Source organism: Bos grunniens, chromosome 23 (genome assembly GCF_055505025.1).
Source record: "Bos grunniens cultivar Pamir isolate PY7600 chromosome 23, Bosgru_T2T1.0, whole genome shotgun sequence".
NCBI classification, from domain to species: Eukaryota; Metazoa; Chordata; class Mammalia; order Artiodactyla; family Bovidae; genus Bos; species Bos grunniens.
The window spans coordinates 40,218,582-40,236,530 of record NC_141187.1 but is presented as its reverse complement, the minus strand read 5'-3'; the positions used below and the strand labels follow the sequence as shown (position 1 = coordinate 40,236,530).

The 17,949-nt window shown below is 39.8% G+C and overlaps 1 protein-coding gene and 1 long non-coding RNA gene across 16 annotated transcripts in view; one reads left to right on the top strand and one right to left on the bottom strand.

Annotated features, from left to right (window-relative positions):
• The window catches only part of LOC147347678 (uncharacterized), a 302,519-nt gene that overhangs the window by 168,129 nt on the left and 116,441 nt on the right, over positions 1 to 17,949 (top strand). The gene's annotated exons all lie outside the window — the stretch shown is intronic.
• LOC147347679 (uncharacterized) overlaps positions 1 to 17,949 on the bottom strand; it is a 115,911-nt gene that overhangs the window by 20,871 nt on the left and 77,091 nt on the right. For 4 of the 11 annotated variants that reach the window (XR_015152467.1, XR_015152471.1, XR_015152472.1 and 1 more), the window contains one exon: positions 4,337 to 17,201. The exons of 2 other annotated variants lie outside the window; for them this stretch is intronic. This is a non-coding gene — a long non-coding RNA (uncharacterized LOC147347679). Of the gene's footprint in view, positions 1 to 4,336; positions 17,202 to 17,949 lie in introns of those variants that run through there. 5 more of the 11 variants (XR_015152470.1, XR_015152473.1, XR_015152476.1 and 2 more) reach the window with 3 other exon arrangements.

The window sequence follows — 17,949 nt, the reverse complement described above, 5'->3', positions numbered from 1 at the left end:
TGGAAAGCATGATGGAAAGAGTGAAGAGGCTTATGGAACACTCTGCTTGAGATGTAAGGCTACACTTGTAGGTGTTTGGGAGGAGAGTAAAGAAAGACTACGCTCTCATCTTCTTTCTCAGTATTGAATCCCAATGGAACAAAAGAGAGTCATTTGGTGACTGGATGCTGTTCTTTTCTGAAATCAAAACTACTTGAAATTAAGATATAAACTTCTTTCCTCTGTGCATGACATGAATCATGTTTAACATCGGTTATTTAAAGATGCTGTGTACACTCATTTTGTAGACATAGTAATATTTACAATCTTCCTAAATTTTGCATACTCATATTTTTACTTTCCTAAGTCCTTCCTCATAGCACATTATACGTATATAACGTCTTCATTTATAAGACCACATTTAATCACATTTCAATATCTATGAAGAGTGAGATATCTTTTGCTTGTGCTGGGCGCTTCTGTTTTGCAACTTAAAGATTTACTTGCTGCTGCTAAGTCGCATCAGTCGTGTCCAACTCTGTGCAACCCCATGGACTGTAGCCTACCAGGCTCCTCCATCCATGGGATTCTCCAGGCAAGAGTACTGGAGTGGGTTGCCATGACTTACTTGCTAAAGGACTACAAAGTTCATAATGTATGTGTTAGTCACTCAGTCGTGTCTGACTCTTTCTGGCTCTTCTGTCCGTGGATTTCTCCAGGCAAGAATACTGGAGTGGGTTGCCATTCCCTTCTCTATGAAATCTTCCCAACCCAGGGACTGAACCCAAGTCTCCTGAATTGCAGGCAGATTCTTTACCATCTGAGCCACCAGGGAAGCCCATAAATAGTAGTTAAATTTCAGATTGATGTTATTTCATCCACTCCTTCATTAACATAAAAATCAAGGTTGATCTGTTGCCTGGCCCAATAGTTTTTACAGAAATATCTAGGGTCCAATTACTTTGGAAATAGCTACATAAAATAAAAAGAATAGCATATTCTGTTGTATATTAATTAGTGTTTAAAAAACAATGAGATGCAGGGAATAAAGAAGCCTATGGCAAAATAAATATTTGGGTCCATTTTTAGCAATCAAAAGAAAGCATTTTGGTGAAATTTACTGAATAATAAAAGAAAACTATTAACAAATTTAAAATGACCAAGAAAATGGTAAGAAGAAAATGACTAGCCCTGATTCTACTACATAAAATATTTTAATTATGTGTTTTTCTTAATATAAAAGTAAAACATGCTTATTTGTAGACAGTTTGGAAAAGAGCCAAGAACACAAAGAATAAAATAAAAATTACCCATTATACTAAAGATAATCAATGTTAACATATTGCAGCATTTTCTCCTAGTCATTTCTTTATACACTTAAACCCTATATTTAAAATAGTCCATGTTCCTTTAATAAATTATAACATTATGCATTATTCTTTTCCTCATAATATTCAAAGTTCTTTTTAAGTACTATTATTAGTCATGGGATGCCGTATGTTTAATTATTTCTCTTCGAAACTCATGTATATTAAAGCCAAATTTTGGTGCCACTAATAATGGTGTGATAAAACTTTTTCCTATTTTTGGATTCTTACTAAGTTCTTGTACTCTGATGAGAAGGACAGAAATTTTGCTGGCAACTAATCAGAGTCAGCTTTTTAATTGATTTTATAGAGGGTAGAGGAGTCAAAAATTCATTCCTTCAAATATTTTTTAATAACTACTCTTTTTTTAGCCATGGTTCTAATGGGGATACATCAATAGACAAAATGTATAAACATCCCTGTGTGTATGTGTGTGTGTGTGTGTGTGTGTGTGTTTAGTTGTTTAGTCGTGTCTGACTCTTTGAGACCCCACAGACTGCAGCCCACCGGGCTTCTCTGTCCATGGGATTCTCCAGGCAAGACTACTGGAGTGGGTTGCCATTTATTTCTCCAGGGGATCTTCCTGACCCAGGGATCAAACAACGGTCTCCAGCATTGCAGGCAGATTCTTTACCATCTGAATATAGGGAAGTCCCTATAAATTTCATGTAACTTGGGTTCCAGTATGCTCATTTATTAAGACAGAGAAAACAATAGAAAAAATGCTTTGTAAAATTTTCTTTTCTTTTTTTTTTTTTTGAGGGGGATGAAGTTGCATAAAATTCTGCCGTGTACATGTTGGTCTGAGGTGCCAGTGAGGTATCCATGTAGGGATTTACTGGAGGAGCTCAAGAAAAAGTCTGGGCTGGAGATATTGATTTGGGCCTCGTCAGCATACAGGTGAGAGCTAACACCATCGAGGGGATCTAATCAGGGGAAAATGCTGAGAATTACTGATAGTGGAAGACTTACCTAAGGAACACCAGCATTTTAAAAAGAGGATATGGAAAGAGTACAAAAGCAGGAAAGAAACCTCTTAAGACTATAGAGCCATGGAGCCAAGGGGAGTATATTGCTTGGAAAAAGAAATAGATAATGATAATCCTTCTCAGAAATCAAAGCAGAGACTTGAAAATGCACCTTGCATTTTGAAAACATGAAGTTCGTTACTAACAGGTTCATTACAACCCCATTCTGAGGCTCTACACGTCTTTGATCTCTTCTCTCCCTTGTCCCCTTCATCTTAGCTATTTCCTTCTGTGGCCACACCTTATGATTTGTCATGACTTGTTACTGTGTCACTCCTGAAATGACAAACTCAAACAATATACGCTGTGACCACACGCCATCTCATGCACTCCAATGCTTTCAGTGCACTAAACTATTTGCTATTGAGCCCTTCTGTAAATTGATTCCTTTCCTTTCTATCTATTATTCTTTTCCATTCCATAGTTCAACACTCTCCCAAGAAACTTGAACAACTTAGATCCAGGAAAAGAAGAACATTTTGAAGGCGTTGGTCATGTGACAATGTCCCTCCATGTGTGAATCAATGGAAATGCTAGACTCAAAATAAAAGCATGGCACCACCTCTTCTTCTAAGATTTTTTTTTAGCAGGTGAGAGATGAGTTCTAGCAATCTCCTTAACTGCAAAATACATCAGGAGGCAAATCTACGGTTCCACCATAGAAGATGTAACTACATTTCCAAATTAATTGAACTAAAATTTTAATTAATTAAAAGCCCTCAAGCCTCTTGTAATACCCATTTTAAAAATTTCCACCCATCTGCCTAAAATCGCCACTTATAAGTCCATTTAGAAATCTCCTAGACAGAAGATCTGAAAGCATGGAAGCCAGAGTGGTTGGGATAGTTTGAATTCCACTCAAATATTGAGAAAAGGATTTAAGTGCAAGTGGTTTTTTGGGCTGTGATACCAGGAGATAACAACTGAGGGAAAAGGGGGTGAGACAGAAAAAGGAAAGCAGCCAGTAAAGGATGTGTTATTATATCAGTGAGCCCATTGGGTAATTGGGACTTGATTCTACTAAGAAACTCAGGGGTTCGGTGTAAACCCTGTGACTCAGAGTGGTGCCCCTGTCCCCTTGCCCCCAGGAAGGAGCTGGACTTTGCATGTGATCATAAAAATCCTCAGATAGCATTGCCCCGGGGTGGTAGCGTGCAGGGAAGGGAAGGAAGAGGAGAGACAGACAAAGCCCCAAGAAGGATGTTAGACATCACGCATTACAATGAGAAGTCAGCCTCTGCTCCAGCCCATCCAGAGATGCTCTAATATGTCCAGCATTTTTATCTCCAAGGTATAGGATTCTGTACAATTGTCTGGGCTTCTATCTGGGGAAAGTACTTTGTTTTAAAACTATTTGAATTTGAAGAGTTCTAGACTAATGATGTTGTTCTCATTTATGTTAATCAGTAGATCCCCTTTCTGCTGAATTCCATTCAAATAAACTAGTACAGACAGAGACTGCTAGTTTTATCTAACTGTATGACCCCATAGAAAGAGACGGCTGCACACAAGCAGATGGTCAAATAAGATCTAACGTGAGAGTTTGATCTTGTTCTCATAATTCTGTTGTCCTTGCCTGCTACCTTAATCAACATAAGCTAGCTTTATTCCAGCATAGAAATTAATTCCCAAATCCCAATGACTTCACACACCAAAGGGTTATTTTTCAATCACAACCTGTTCATTATGGCATCACAAGTTTCTCTGCTCAACATATTCAAGGCCCCAGGATGAAAAGAGGGTCTATAATTGTATGTAGCGGCACCTTGTGCAAGAGGCAGCCTCTTTTGTCATAGTAGCAAGGAAAGAGACTATGAAGAATCACACGTGAGTTTCCTTTGTCTCAGCTCAGAGGTAATGAATCATCTCTGCTCAAGTTAGCCAGACCATTGACATCACAATGCTTAACTGCAAAGCACTGAGGAATGCAAGGAAGCAGAGAGAACATGTGATGATCACAATAGTTTTCACCACACCTACCTACCAAATAGAAGATGCCTTTAAGATCATCCAGGCCGGGGGTTTTCCAGCTGCACATTTTAGGAACTCTACTACTCCCAGCATCCATTAGGAACTCCTGAAGGTGAAACAGTTATTTCCCCCATCCCCCTATAGAACCAGAAAAGCTTTTTTTCAATACTTTCTCCATCTTGATGTTTCTCGTATGATTTTCTTTGAGGAAAGGATTCTGTAGCTTTAAAAAATAGTTGGAACATGACAAAGGCAATCCAGCTTGTTTTATTTTAAAGATAAGAAAAGTCAAGCCCCAACAATACTGAGTTTCCAAAAAGATGCAACTGGTGAGTGGAAAATCTTGAACCGGAACCTTTCTCAGACACTGTACACTTTGACATTTGACATCGTGTCCTGATGGACTCCTCATTGTTGGGAAAACCTTTTCTCTATGATGTTTGTCAGGAGTATCTGGAAAGTAAGTCTCTAAGCTAGAATTCATTTGAGAAAAGAACAATGAAAGGATAAACGAAAGAAGAAAAAAAAAATCACAAGAGACCGGAGGGAAAGAAAAAGTTGGCAAAGTGAAAAAGTAAAGTGAGAGCACTAGAGAGAGGTCTGGAGGTGTGAAGAGGCCATGGGCCCAAGTGAGAGCCACTCAGTCTAGACTCCAGATGTGAGGCCATGGTTCCAGTGAGTTCAGGACTGGTTGCTGCAAACACTGTTGCCAGCTGACATGGCTGAGCTACACACCCTTGGATGGCTGACAGAATTGGCTGTGTTTCTGTTCAGCATTTTGCTTCCTAGTGTGTGACTGTTCAGTCTGCTGGCTGTTCCAAGGTTGTAACACCAGATAATGGGAGACCATCTTTTAATACTGAAGTCAGCCTTTGGCAAACCCCAAAGAAGGAAAGTCCTTTTAAGTGTCCAAAGGCAGGTTGGTACCCCTTGGACTATTAGAAGTGCCACCTTCCCACATGGAGGTTAATCTGACTCCAAAAATAGGAAAATGGTGGAGAGACACAGAGTAAATAAAACAAAAGGAGGCTACTGCTTGTTAGCAGCAGGAGAATGGGTAAATGTCCTTGTGCTTCTGGGATTGCATTTCCTCTGCGGGATTTCATTAAATAGTCTTCTAAGTTCCCTCTGAACACTGACACCCCATAAGCCTATGAAATGGCACCAAGAAGGAAGGAAGGATAAACAAGAAAACCATGTCCTCTGCAAGCTTATATGATAAAACAGCAATACCTAAGTATTTATTTTGTTAAATAAACAAGTTGAATACTTGTATTTGCTCTCTGCGATTGAGCAAACTGCAGAATCTGGCAACGAGTTTAACACATGAAAACTAAGATGGAAGAGCTCTGAAGACAAGGAATCATTCTGGAGAAAGGAAAATTTGAAAGGGCCAGTCCAAGACTAGAATTCAGAAGTGAACAGAATTTGTGCTTCTTATTCTCCCAACATTCTTCCATTCTCTAAGCAATTATTTAATGCCTGCTACATGGTATGGCTAGGGGTTTTATGGCAAGGAAAATAATCTCACCTTTATATATAATATAATGGTGGATGCAGGCAATTAGACAAAGATGAATACAATAAGGATAAACATAGGGGAAGAGATATAGGTGATGGAGACGGGAGAGAAATTCAGACCAAGCTTGAAAGACCAGAGATACTGGAGGAAGTTTATTTTAAGTTGAGTCCTGACAGAAGTGTAAGAAAGGGATAGTCAGACAAAGAGGTGGAGAAGGAAAGAACCACTTGAGATGTGTTTATGAAACTGAAAGTAATGTATTATGACTGTCACTTGTTGCCTATGTGAGCATGAGCGTCCTACCTCTCTGAGCTTCAGTGTCCTCATCTGAAAAATGGAACAGTTACAGGTTGCAAAGACACGTGTAACAATAGTTACACGTGTAACTATCACTTTCAATATTAAGAACAATTGTGTATGTGTGTGTGTCTGTGTGTGTGACACCTACTCTAGCGCTTACCGTATAGGAGGTAATAAGGAGGTACTTGATGAGTGATAGAAAACTATAATATTACAGTGCAGGACTCGGGAAGGACAACACAGGAGTCAGATTGTTGCCCAAGTTTCTGGCTTTGGAAATTCAATTCTGGACATGTTGGAGGCATGTCTACAATAGCAGATGTAGTATCCAGTTGGCTTAATATACATGTATCTGGAGTAAAGGTGATCTGGGCTGAAGATGTATTTTCAAATGAACACAAATATGATACAAAAAATAATGTCCCTTTCTTCTCCTTTTATTGTTCCATGTTGATCTGCTGAAAAATTCCTCTTCAGTCCATATTTCTATCATCCATAGCTGTCGACTCCTAAATTATTAGCTAAGGAATTGTATTGTAACAGAAAGGGATTGGAAATGTTATGAAAACTGAAATTTTTTGAGACTCTATAAGAAACAAGGCACAGCGGGACAAGACTGTGAAATCTGACAGTCACCTGAGGTTGAACCATTGGGCCACGTTGGACAGGCTACACGGATAGCTTTCTCTCATGTGTATAGTATTTTCTGAAAAGAAAATCAGTTCTGTTCAGTACTCAGTCATGTTTGACTCTTTGTGACTCCACGGACTGCAACATGCCAGACTTCCATGTCCATCACCAACTTCCGGAGTTTACTCAAACTCATGTCCATCGAGTTGGTGATGCCATCCAGCCATCTCCTTCTCTGTTGTCCCCTCCTCCTCCCGCCTTCAACTTTTCCCAGCATCAGGGTCTTTTCCAATGAGTCAGTTCTTCACATCAGATGGCCAAAGTATTGGCGTTTCAGCTTCAGTATCAGTTCTTCCAATGAATATTCAGGACTGATTTCCTTTAGGATGCACTGGTTGGATCTCCTTGCAGTCCAAGGGACTCTCAAGAGTCTTCTCCAACACCATAGTGCAAAAGCATCAGTTCTGCAGTGTTCAACTTTCTTTATACTCCAACTCTCACATCCATACATAACTACTGAAAAAAACACAGCTTTGACTAGACGGACGTTTATTGGCAGAGTAATGTCTCTGCTTTATAATATGCTGTCTAGGTTTGTCATAGCTTTTCTTCCAATGAAGAAGCGTCTTTTAATTTCATGGCTGCAGTCACTATCTACAGTGATTTTGGAGCCCTGCAAAATAAAATCTCTCACCATTTCCATTGTTTTGCCATCTATCTGCCATGAAGAGATGGGACCAGATGCCATGATCTTAGTTTTCTGAACATTGAGTTTTAAGCCAACTTTTTCACTCTCCTCTTTCACTTTCATCAAGAGGCTCTTTAGTTCTTCTTTGCTTTCTGACATAAGGGTGGTGTCATCTGCATATCTGAGGTTATTGATATTTCTTCTGGCAATCCTGATTCCAGCTTGTGCTTCATCCAGCCTGGCATTTTGCATGATGTACTCTGCATATAAGTTAAATAAGTAGGGTGACAATATACAGCCTTGACGCCCTCCTTTCCCAATTTGGAACCAGTCTGTTGTTCCATGTCCGATTCTAACTGTTGCTTCTTGACCTGCATACATATTTCTCAGGAGACAGGTAAGGTGGCCTGGTATTCCCATCTCTTTCAGAATTTTCCACAGTTTGTTGTGATCCACACAGTCAAAGGCTTCAATAAAGCAGAATTAGATGTTTTTCTGAAACTCTCTTGCTTTTTGTACGATCCAATGGACATTGGCAATTTGATCTCTGATTCCTCTGGCTTTTATACATCTATCTTGAACATGTGGAAGTTCATGGTTCATGTACTGTTGAAGCCTTGCTTGGAGAATTTTGAGCATTACTTTGCTAGTGTGCCACTTGAGTGCAATTGTGTGGTAGTTTGAATATTCTTTGGCATTGCCCTTCTTTGGGATTGGAATGAAAACTGACTCTTTCCAGTCCTGTGTCCACCGCTGAGTTTTCCAAATGTGCTAGCATATTGAGTGCAGCACTTACACAGCATTGTATTTTAGGATTTGAAATAGCTCAACTGGAATTCCATCACCTACACTAGCTTTGTTCGTAGTAATCCTACCTAAGGCCCACTTGACTTTGCATTCTAGGATGTCTGGCTCTAGGTGAGTGATCACACCATCATGGTTATTTGGGTCATGAAGATGTTTTTTGTATAGTTCTGCATTCTTGCCACCTCTTCTTAATATCTTCTGCTTCTGTTAGGTCCATACTGTTTCTGTCCTTTATTGTGCCCATCTCTGCATGAAATGTTCCCTTGGTATCTCTGATTTTCTTGAAGAGGTCTCTAGTCTTTCCCATTCAATTGTTTTCCTCTATTTCTTTGCACTGATCATTGAGGAAGGCTTTCTTATTTCTCCTAGCTATTCTATGAAACTCTGCATTCAAATGGGTATATCTTTTCTTTTCTCCTTTGCCTTTAGCTTCTCTTCTTTTCTCAGCTATTTGTAAGGCGTCCTCAGACAACCATTTTGCCTTTTTGCACTTCTTTTTCTTGGGGATGGTCTTGATCACTACCTCCTGTACAATGTCATGAACCTCCATCCAGAGTTCTTCAGGAATTCTATCAGATCAAATCCCTTGAATCTATTTTTCACTTCAATTGTATAATCCTAAGGGATTTGATTTAGGTCATACCTGAATGGTCTAGTGGTTTTCCCTACTTTCTTCAATTTAAGTCTGAATTTGACAGTAAGGAGTTCATGATCTGAGCCACAGTCAGCTCCCAGTCTTGTTTTTGCTGACTTTATAGAGCTTCTCCATCTTTGGCTGCAAAGAATATAATCAATCTGATTTTTGTATTGACCATCTGTTGATGTTCATGTGTAGAGTCTTCTCTTTTATTGTTGGAAAAGGGTGTTTGCTATGACCAGTGCGTTCTCTTGGCAAAACTCTGTTAGCCTTTGCCCTATTCATTCTGTACTCCAAGGCCAAACTTGCCTGTTACTCCAGGTATCTCTTGACTTCCTATTTTTGCATTCCAGTCCCCTATGATGAAAAGGACATCTTTTTTGAGTGTTAGTTCTAGAAGGTCTTGTTGGTCTTCACAGAACCATTCAGCTTCTTCAGCTTTACTGGCTGGGACATAGACTTGGATTACTGTGATATTGAATGGTTTGTCTTGGAAACGAATAGAGATCACTGTCATTTTTGAGATTGCACCCATGTACTGCATTTTGGACTCTTTTGTTGACTATGATGGCTACTCCATTTCTTCTAAGGGATTCCTGCCCACAGTAGTAGATATAATGGTCATCTGAGTTAAATTTACCCATTCCAGTCCATTTTGTCTCACTGATTCCTAAAATGTCAATGTTCACTCTTGCCATCTCCTGTTTGACCACTTCCAATTACTTTGATTCATGCACCTAACTGAAATCGCTCAGTCGTGTCTGACTCTTTGCGACCCCATGGACAGTAGCCTGCACCAGGCTCCTCAGTCCATAGGATTTTCTAGGCAAGAGTACTGGAGTGGGTTGCCATTTCCTTCTCAGGGAATCTTCCTGACCCAGGAATTGGACCCAGGTCTCCCATATTGATAGACGCTTTACCGTCTGAGCCACCAGGGGACCTGGTGGACTTCCCTGGTGGCTCAGATGGTAAAGCATCTGTCTGCAATATGGGAGACCCAGGTTCGATCCCTGGATTGGGAAGATCTCCTGGAGAAGGAAATGGCAACCCACTCCAGTATTCCTGCCTGGAGAATCCCAGGGATGCAGGAGCCTGATAGGCTATAGTCCATGGGGTCGCAAAGAGTCGGACACGACTGAGCGACTTCACTTCATGCACCTAACATTCCAGGTTCCTATGAATATTGTTCTTACAGCATCAGACTTTACTTCTATAACCAGTCACATCCACAACTGGGTGTTGTTTTTGCTTTGGTTCCGTCTCTTCATTCTTTCTGGAATTATTTCTCCTCTCTTTTTCATTAGCCTATTCGGCACGTACGACCTAGGGAGTTCATCTTTCAGTGTCCTATCTTTTTGCCTTTCCATACTGTTCATGGGGTTCTCAAGGCAAGAATGCTGAAGTGGTTTGCCATTCCCTTCTCCAGTGGACCACGTTTTGTCAGAACTCTCCACCATGAACCATCCATCTTGGGTGGCCCTACATGGCATGGCTCATAGTTTTGTTAAGTTAGACAGGGCCTTGGTCCATGTGATCAGTTTGATTGGTTTTCTGTGATTCTGTTTTTCATTCTGTCTGCCCTCTGAGGGATAAGGTTAATAAGAGGGAAGCTTCCTGATGGGAGAGGCTGACTGTGGGGGAAACTGGGTCTTTTTCTAATGGGTGGGGCCATGCTCAGTAAATCTTTAACCCAGTTTTCTGTAGATGGGCAGGGCTGTGTTCCCTTCCTGTTGTTTGATCTGAGACTAAACCATGGTGGAGGTCACAAAGATAATGGCGACCTCCTTCAAAAGGTCCCCTGCATGTATGGACACACTCAGTGCCCCGACCCTGAAGCAGGCCACCACCGACCCACGCCTCTGCTGGCGACTCCTGGACACTCCTAGGCAAGTCTGGCTAAGCCCCTTGTGGGGTCACTGCTCCTTTCTCCTGGGTCCTGGCACACACAAGTTTCTGTTTGTACCCTCCAAGATTCTGTTTCCCCAGTCCTGTGTAAATTCTTGTGGCTCTGTGGTGGGGTTAATGGCAACCTCCTCCAAAAGGGCTTATGTCATACCCAGGTCGCTGCACCAAGAGCCCCTGCCCCTGAAGCAAGCCACTGCTGACCTGTGCCTCCACAGGAGACACTCAAACACTCAAAGGAAGGTCTGGCTCAGTCTCTGTGGGGTCTCCGCATCCGGGTGCACACAAGGTTTTGTTAGAGCCCTCCAACCGTCTCTGGCAGGTATGGGATTTGATTATAAACGTGATTTCAGCCCTCATACCATCTTGCTGGGGCTTCTCTTTTGCCCTTGGTCGTGGGGTATCTTTTTTTAGTGGAATTCAACACTCTCCTGTCGAAGGTTGTTCAGCTGCGAGTCGTAATTTTGGAGTTCTCGCAGAAGATGAGTGCACGTCTTTCTACTCCATGTGAAAAGAAAATGGTGGTGGGTTAATACGAGGCAGCAGACATATTTGCTGAAGTGGATACTTAAGATTTTCTTGACATTCCCTTCTACCCCGTAAATCAAATTAGCTATAAATCATCATTGATGTAGCAAATCTGTCTGCCCCCTTCTTTCTGTTTTTCATTTCAAATTAATATCAGATGAAACAATTAATGCCTTTCAGAGCATTTTCCAGATCAAAAACAGACACACAATCACATGAAAAATTTGGCATTTAAGAGGAAAAAAACAACTTTATTTAACATAAAACTTATTGAAAAATTCAAAGCCTGCCAACTGGGAAAGAAATTAAGGTTAGGTTTCTGAGAAGTCTCTCTAATCATCAATAGGAGGGACTAGCAGGGGGCTTGGCTGTGGCTCACTAGCTGTTGTCAAAGTGAAATCCTTGTTTAGTGAGGATATGAACAGTCCCAGCTATTATCTCCTTCCCTCCTACTGAATGTAAAACTCTATCAAGCCTCTACTCTAGGATTAAATGCTCATCCTAGTATAGCTTCTTTTCTGTTGCTTTCTATGACATCTGAACTTTCAGAGCACCAATTTCTGGTCTGCAATCCACCTTCCACTAGCCCCTGAATTCTCTGTCCTTGATGCAGGGTCAGCAGTGGCAAGTAAAAGCTCAGGCTTAGAGGGGGGAAAAAAATTTTTTTTTTTCCTTCAATAGGGCAGAAGTGAGAGATGCAAGACCCTTGAAGACTATTTAATCAATAAATGTCTTTTCTTCATAAATCTGATATGTAGCCAACACTCTAAATGAACTTCTCCACTGCTCACAAAGTAACACTTATATTGAAGCTACAGCTGCTATTTCTGCTTTAAAAAGCATGAGATTTTGTGTCAGAAAAGTGAAACATATATCCTGGTTCTATATTTAATACCTGCTTGAAATTGGGCAAGTCTTTATCAACACTCTGAAATTCAGTTCTCCTCTCTAAAAGAATGAAGAGCCAGATTTTCTTTCTGTATCATTTTATTCATGCCTTTATTTCCGAAATTCTCACCTTTAACTGTCATCATTACTTGCATAGAACTTAGACGATGGACTGCATCTTAGTCACTTCTGTATTCCCAGGATTTAAAACACTGTATGTTGTAGATTTTCTGTGAGACTTTCTAAAAGGAATTCAAAATATCCCTGCCTCACAAAGTTGACAGATACATTGAAAGCAAGCTCAGTTGCTGGAATGTGCTCCTGCTTTCTCCTTCAAACACTTAGAAATATAGGATATAAAACAATGATGCTTTTAGTATAACAAAATAGAGGAAAAGCTCAAAATAGAGGAAAGGAAAATCCTTAAGCTGTTAAATAAGGAAGTCAAAGCCAGAGTTTCAAACTTGGCTAATGCTAGGGACACCTAGGGGCTTCTCTGATAGCTCAGTTGGTAAAGAAGCCGCCTGCAATGCAGGAGACCCTGGTTCGATTCCTGGGTCAGGAAGATCCCCTGGAGAAGGGATAGGCTACCCACTCCAGTATTCTGGCCTGGAGAATTCCATGGACTGTATAGTCCATGGGGTTGCAAACAGTCGGACACGACTGAGGAACTAACCACAACAAACGGGCTTTCACTCACTCAAGGACACCTAAGAAGCATTAGATAAAAATATATACACCAAAGAGCTAACTAAAAAGCATTATAATGCCCGGGTTGGAGAAAGTAAATGTGGCCTTGAACTCATGAAAGGTGAAGACTTATAATTGAAATCTCTACAGAAGGATGAGCTTCTTGAAGGGTTGGTCCCTCTATAGGGAAACGAGACTAGAAAAACATCTACTTTGAGATTGTAGTGGGAAAGGGGGTCTGAATTTCTACTACAAATTCAAGAGTCACAAATGATAAATTAACGCATAAAAACTGGCCTTAAATTGAAGATATCCCAGACACTGTACGAGAAAAAACTCTTCTAAGAGGACACAACCCAGGGTGAATGAGGCTACCACAGAAAAACAAGCTCCTTGGAAGATAAGTATTAAAAAAATCAGTCACTCAACGAAATGGTCAGCCATGAAAAAGAGTCAGCAAAACATAAAGGAAAACTAGAACTTCTTAGAATATCTAAAATAGATAACACAATATGTACACTGAACATGATAAAGAGACCAAAGACAGCATAAAAAGCATAATAAAAATATGATACCATGGGGAAAGCAGATTGGTAAAATATCCAAGTAGAAGTATTAATCATTGAAATAAAGAAATAAGAGAAAATAAAGAATAAAGAAACTAATTAAAAATAAAGAAATAAAGAAAAAAGGAAGGGAAGGGGAGAGGAAGAAAGAGTGAAGATTTAAGTTTGGTCAATCAACTTAAGGCAAGAAAGGACACAAGTAAAGCAAAGGAAAACACAGTAGCAGGAAAAAAGATTCCAAATATACATGTAATCTCAATAAAAGTAAAGAGATTTAAATCACTTCTTATTTTTCTCTCAGTGGTCAAACTATAGAATAAAATTTAGCTATATGTTATTTATGAGATACCTAAAATGTAGGTACACAAAAGGCTGGAAAATTAAAGGAAGAAAAATATATCTGAGAAAATATTGTTAAAAAATAAAGTTTGTTTTTAGCTGTGGTAATAGCAGATAAAATAGAATTACAGGGAAAAGTTATTAAAGACAAAAAGACCCACTAAGGACAAAGAGGGTTATTGTAATAATAGAAGGAAACTGTAAGATTTACACAGCCACACTAAATTATTTTGGCACATAATTATGTATTATATAAACATGTAGATTGACAAAATTGCAATAAGAAACCAAAAAAAAAAAAAAAAAAAAGTTAAAAATGTTAACCAAACTCACAGAAACCAAATCACCAAGCAAATTAAGCCTCTAAATTCTTAGAAAAAGCATATAAAAGAAAAAAGTCAGAATATATAAAATTTCAACAACAAAATTAACAAACTATATCTAATAGACTTATATTGAACTCTGTAATCAAAAGTTAGGGACTATATGATCTTACCCACCACACACAGAACATTTTTAAATTGACCATCTATTGAGTCACAAAAGACTCAAGAAATAGCAATGAAAAATTATACAAGAAAGGCAATGTTTTCCAATTTAAAGCAAGAAAACTAGTATTCAATTATGAAAGATAGTCATAAAGTTACAAATTTGAAAATATAGAAATTCACTTTTAAATAATCCTTGGGTCAAACAAGTGGTAATCAAACATACAAAGTATTTAGAACTAAACAGTGAAATATCATATAGCCAAACTTTGGAATAGAGCTTCCCAGATGGTGCAGCGGTAAAGAATCTACCTGCCAATGTGAGAGATTTGAGCCCTGGGTCAGAAAGATCCTCTGGAGTAGGCAATGGCAACCCACTGACTGAACACACGCATACACACACACGCACACACTTTGTAATGCTGCTAAAATACTGTTGGTATATAAATTATGGCTGACCCCTATAGATTTATGTAAATGGGTTCCAATGCCCTCTAGCTTCATGATGGAGCCACAGCAGGGGACCAGACTGAGTTAGGAAACTGATGTTAGGAGATTATTCTCCTGGCATTCAGCTGGAGAGGTAGCCTGGCTCTGCCCCACAACAGTTACTGCTCCTTTCAAAGAGGGAGACTCTGCTTGACTCTCTCTCCTCCTGGGTCCCAGGAAGTGCTCACTCCCCTCATCTCTGTGGGATGGAGGTTAAATACCCAGCTGCGATTAGTCCTGGGTTACTGTACTATCTCTTGTGGTTTCCCCTCTACCCATATCCTTGTAAACAGTCCTGTTGTAAGTAAACCCTCCTCAAATTGTACTGTTTGGAGAGTGCCATCTGTTTCCTGTTGGGACCATGACTGAAACAGTGTTATAGATTTAATTTAGAAGGCCTGTTACACTCTTGGACACAGGGAGAAAATAGAGGAAGGACAGAAATGGTGTTGCTATCTGGATGTAACTATAATCTGGACATTGGTACCAACCGAACCTGGCAGATACACCATGACTGTCCTTCCTTTCCCAGGGCACATTTATGGATTCTTCAAAAACTCCTCAACCCCAGAGATCTCTCACTTACAGTTACCTTGGCATGACCATGGCATCTCTTCTGCTGGCCACCATTTGGCCAGCTCTGACTCCCCCAATCAATGGTGTGCTTCGGAGAGGTGGACAGCACCTCTGTTCTTCCGGTGAATTGTGAGAAAGGGGAGAAAGCTTAGTTGGATGGGTGAAGCAGTTGTAGTTCAGCTGAATGGGTAAGATTTTATTTCTATCATTTTAAAAATCTTTGTCAACCAAATTTAACATTAATACTTACCTGTGTTAATAATCAGTTCAGTTCAGTCGCTCTGTTGTGTCTGACTCTTTGCGACTCCATGGATGGCAACGTGCGAGGCTTCCCTGTCCATCACTAACGCCCAGAGCTTGCTCTAATTCATGTCCATCGAGTCGGTGATGCCATCCAACCATCTCATTCTCTGTTGTCCCCTTCTCCTCCCGCCTTCAATCTTTCCCAGCATCAGGGGCTTTTCCCAGCATCAGGTCAGTTCTTCACATCAGGTGGCCTAAGTATTGGAGCTTCAGCATCAGTCCTTCCAATGAATATTCAGGACTGATTTCCTTTAGGATGGACTGGTTGGATCTCCTTGCAGTTCAAGGGACTCTCAAGAGTCTTCTCCAACACCACAGTCCAAAAGCATCAATTCTTCAGTGCTCAGTTTTCTTTATAGTCCAACTCTCACATCCATACATGACTTCTGGAAAAACCATAGCTTTGACTAGATGGACGTTTGTTGGCAAAGTAATGTCTCTGCTTTTAAATATGCTGTCTAGGTTGGTTATAGCTTTTCTTCCAAGGAGCAACGTCTTTTAATTTCAATAATAATTGAATGATAATAGTGTTAATAATAGTGATGTAATACGATTATCTGTATGTTTGAAAATATTTAATACTTAGGAAACTGATTTTTAAGGAGTAAAGAGGCAAGGTATATAAGAATCTCTCACACAGGGTCTGACGCACAGGCATTTAGCACATCTCTGTGACATACTATTCCCATCCCAGCCCACAGCTTTATTGCTATGGCCATGCTGATTTCAGTCCACAGTACATTCTGCTTACTGCATCCCTAAAGTCTCATGCCAGTTTGCCAAATGAGATTTTTTCAAGTATTTTGAGATAGAATCGGGTTAAGAGGGAGGAGAGGAAGGTGAGAAAGGGTTATAGAATTTCTTAGAGTTTGAATCATAGATTTAAATACTCTCCAATACCATAAGCAGGCTTCCACATGACACCTTCTCGCCTCTGATTTCTTTTTCCTTAATCAGACCATCTTCAGCAGAGCAGCCATTGCTTTTCCCAGGGGAGCTCAGCTTCTCTTTATTTCCTTATCTCTACAAAACCACACCCCACTTCTCTGTAATTTAGGAGATCTAGGAACAGTGGGAGGTAAAAGGGTTGCCTTGAGGACCCAGTAACAAAACATAGAAGGTTTATTGGGGATCTTTGAAGGCTGAATACAAGGTCCCTATCAGTATTTAAACAAGAGAACTTGGTAACCTTAAAAAAAATGTAATTAGCTCTAAATTTCTTCTGCACTAGAGATGGTCATGAACTTGAATCACACCTTAAAACATGGCACCCATGCCTAGCCTATGTTACCAGCAGACTCCATAATTTTTCCTTTACTCTCAACCACGATCTGTTTGGTTGTGTGTATTTATATACAGTTGTGTGGTATATAGAATAACAGAATGTTCTGGTTAAGTGTTTTAATTTAGAGATAAAGAAATTGAAGTCTCACCATTTGTTAGTTGAAGACCAGAAACAGATTCCTCTCTGACTACAGGTGCAGTAGTTGGATCAGTGGATAACTGTAAAAGCATATAAGCATTTTATTAATTCATAAGTATAATACCCTTTTAAATTAAGTCTGGGAAATGAGAAACTACTGACCCAAGGTACCCAAATATTTTGATTTATTTATTGTTATCAAAAATTGTTGAGAACCTATAATATACCAGATACGAGTGTCTTTATGTGTTATACAGCTCTTTAAAGGAGCTATGGTACATTTGTCCAAGATACATGAGGTTAAATAGAAGTGGTTATTTTAGGTACTGCCTAAAAATTTAGTTTAATACCTTTACTCTTTGTGAGCACATCATAATGTCCTCCCATCCTCTTGGAGAGCAATGCTAGTTAAACATCTTGGTACTCTGATGCTATCCAGGATACATTTCTTTTGATATTCTGACAGTCGATTTTGAAGAGTTGGCTTTGGAGTCTGAAGTCCTGCTTCTAAAGTGATCAAATACCTTGGCATTCTTTGAAAATAAGCTCTGTATGTCACACTTTCTAGTCACCCCTTAGTTACCAAGACCATCAAAATCAAGATGGTGCCTCAAGTTTTCAGTCGGTCACCATTCCTTCCTACTGATGTACTGAAATAGGGATGAAAAAACAAACAAAAACCCACTGTATTTCCCTAGAAGAGGCTCCTGGACAAATCTGAGGCTAATCATGAACAAATTTCTGTGTGAAAACAAAAGCAGAAAAGAGAATCAGGAACTACAGGAGGAAGACACTGAATAAAGAACACAAGCCTTTCTTTTACCTCTG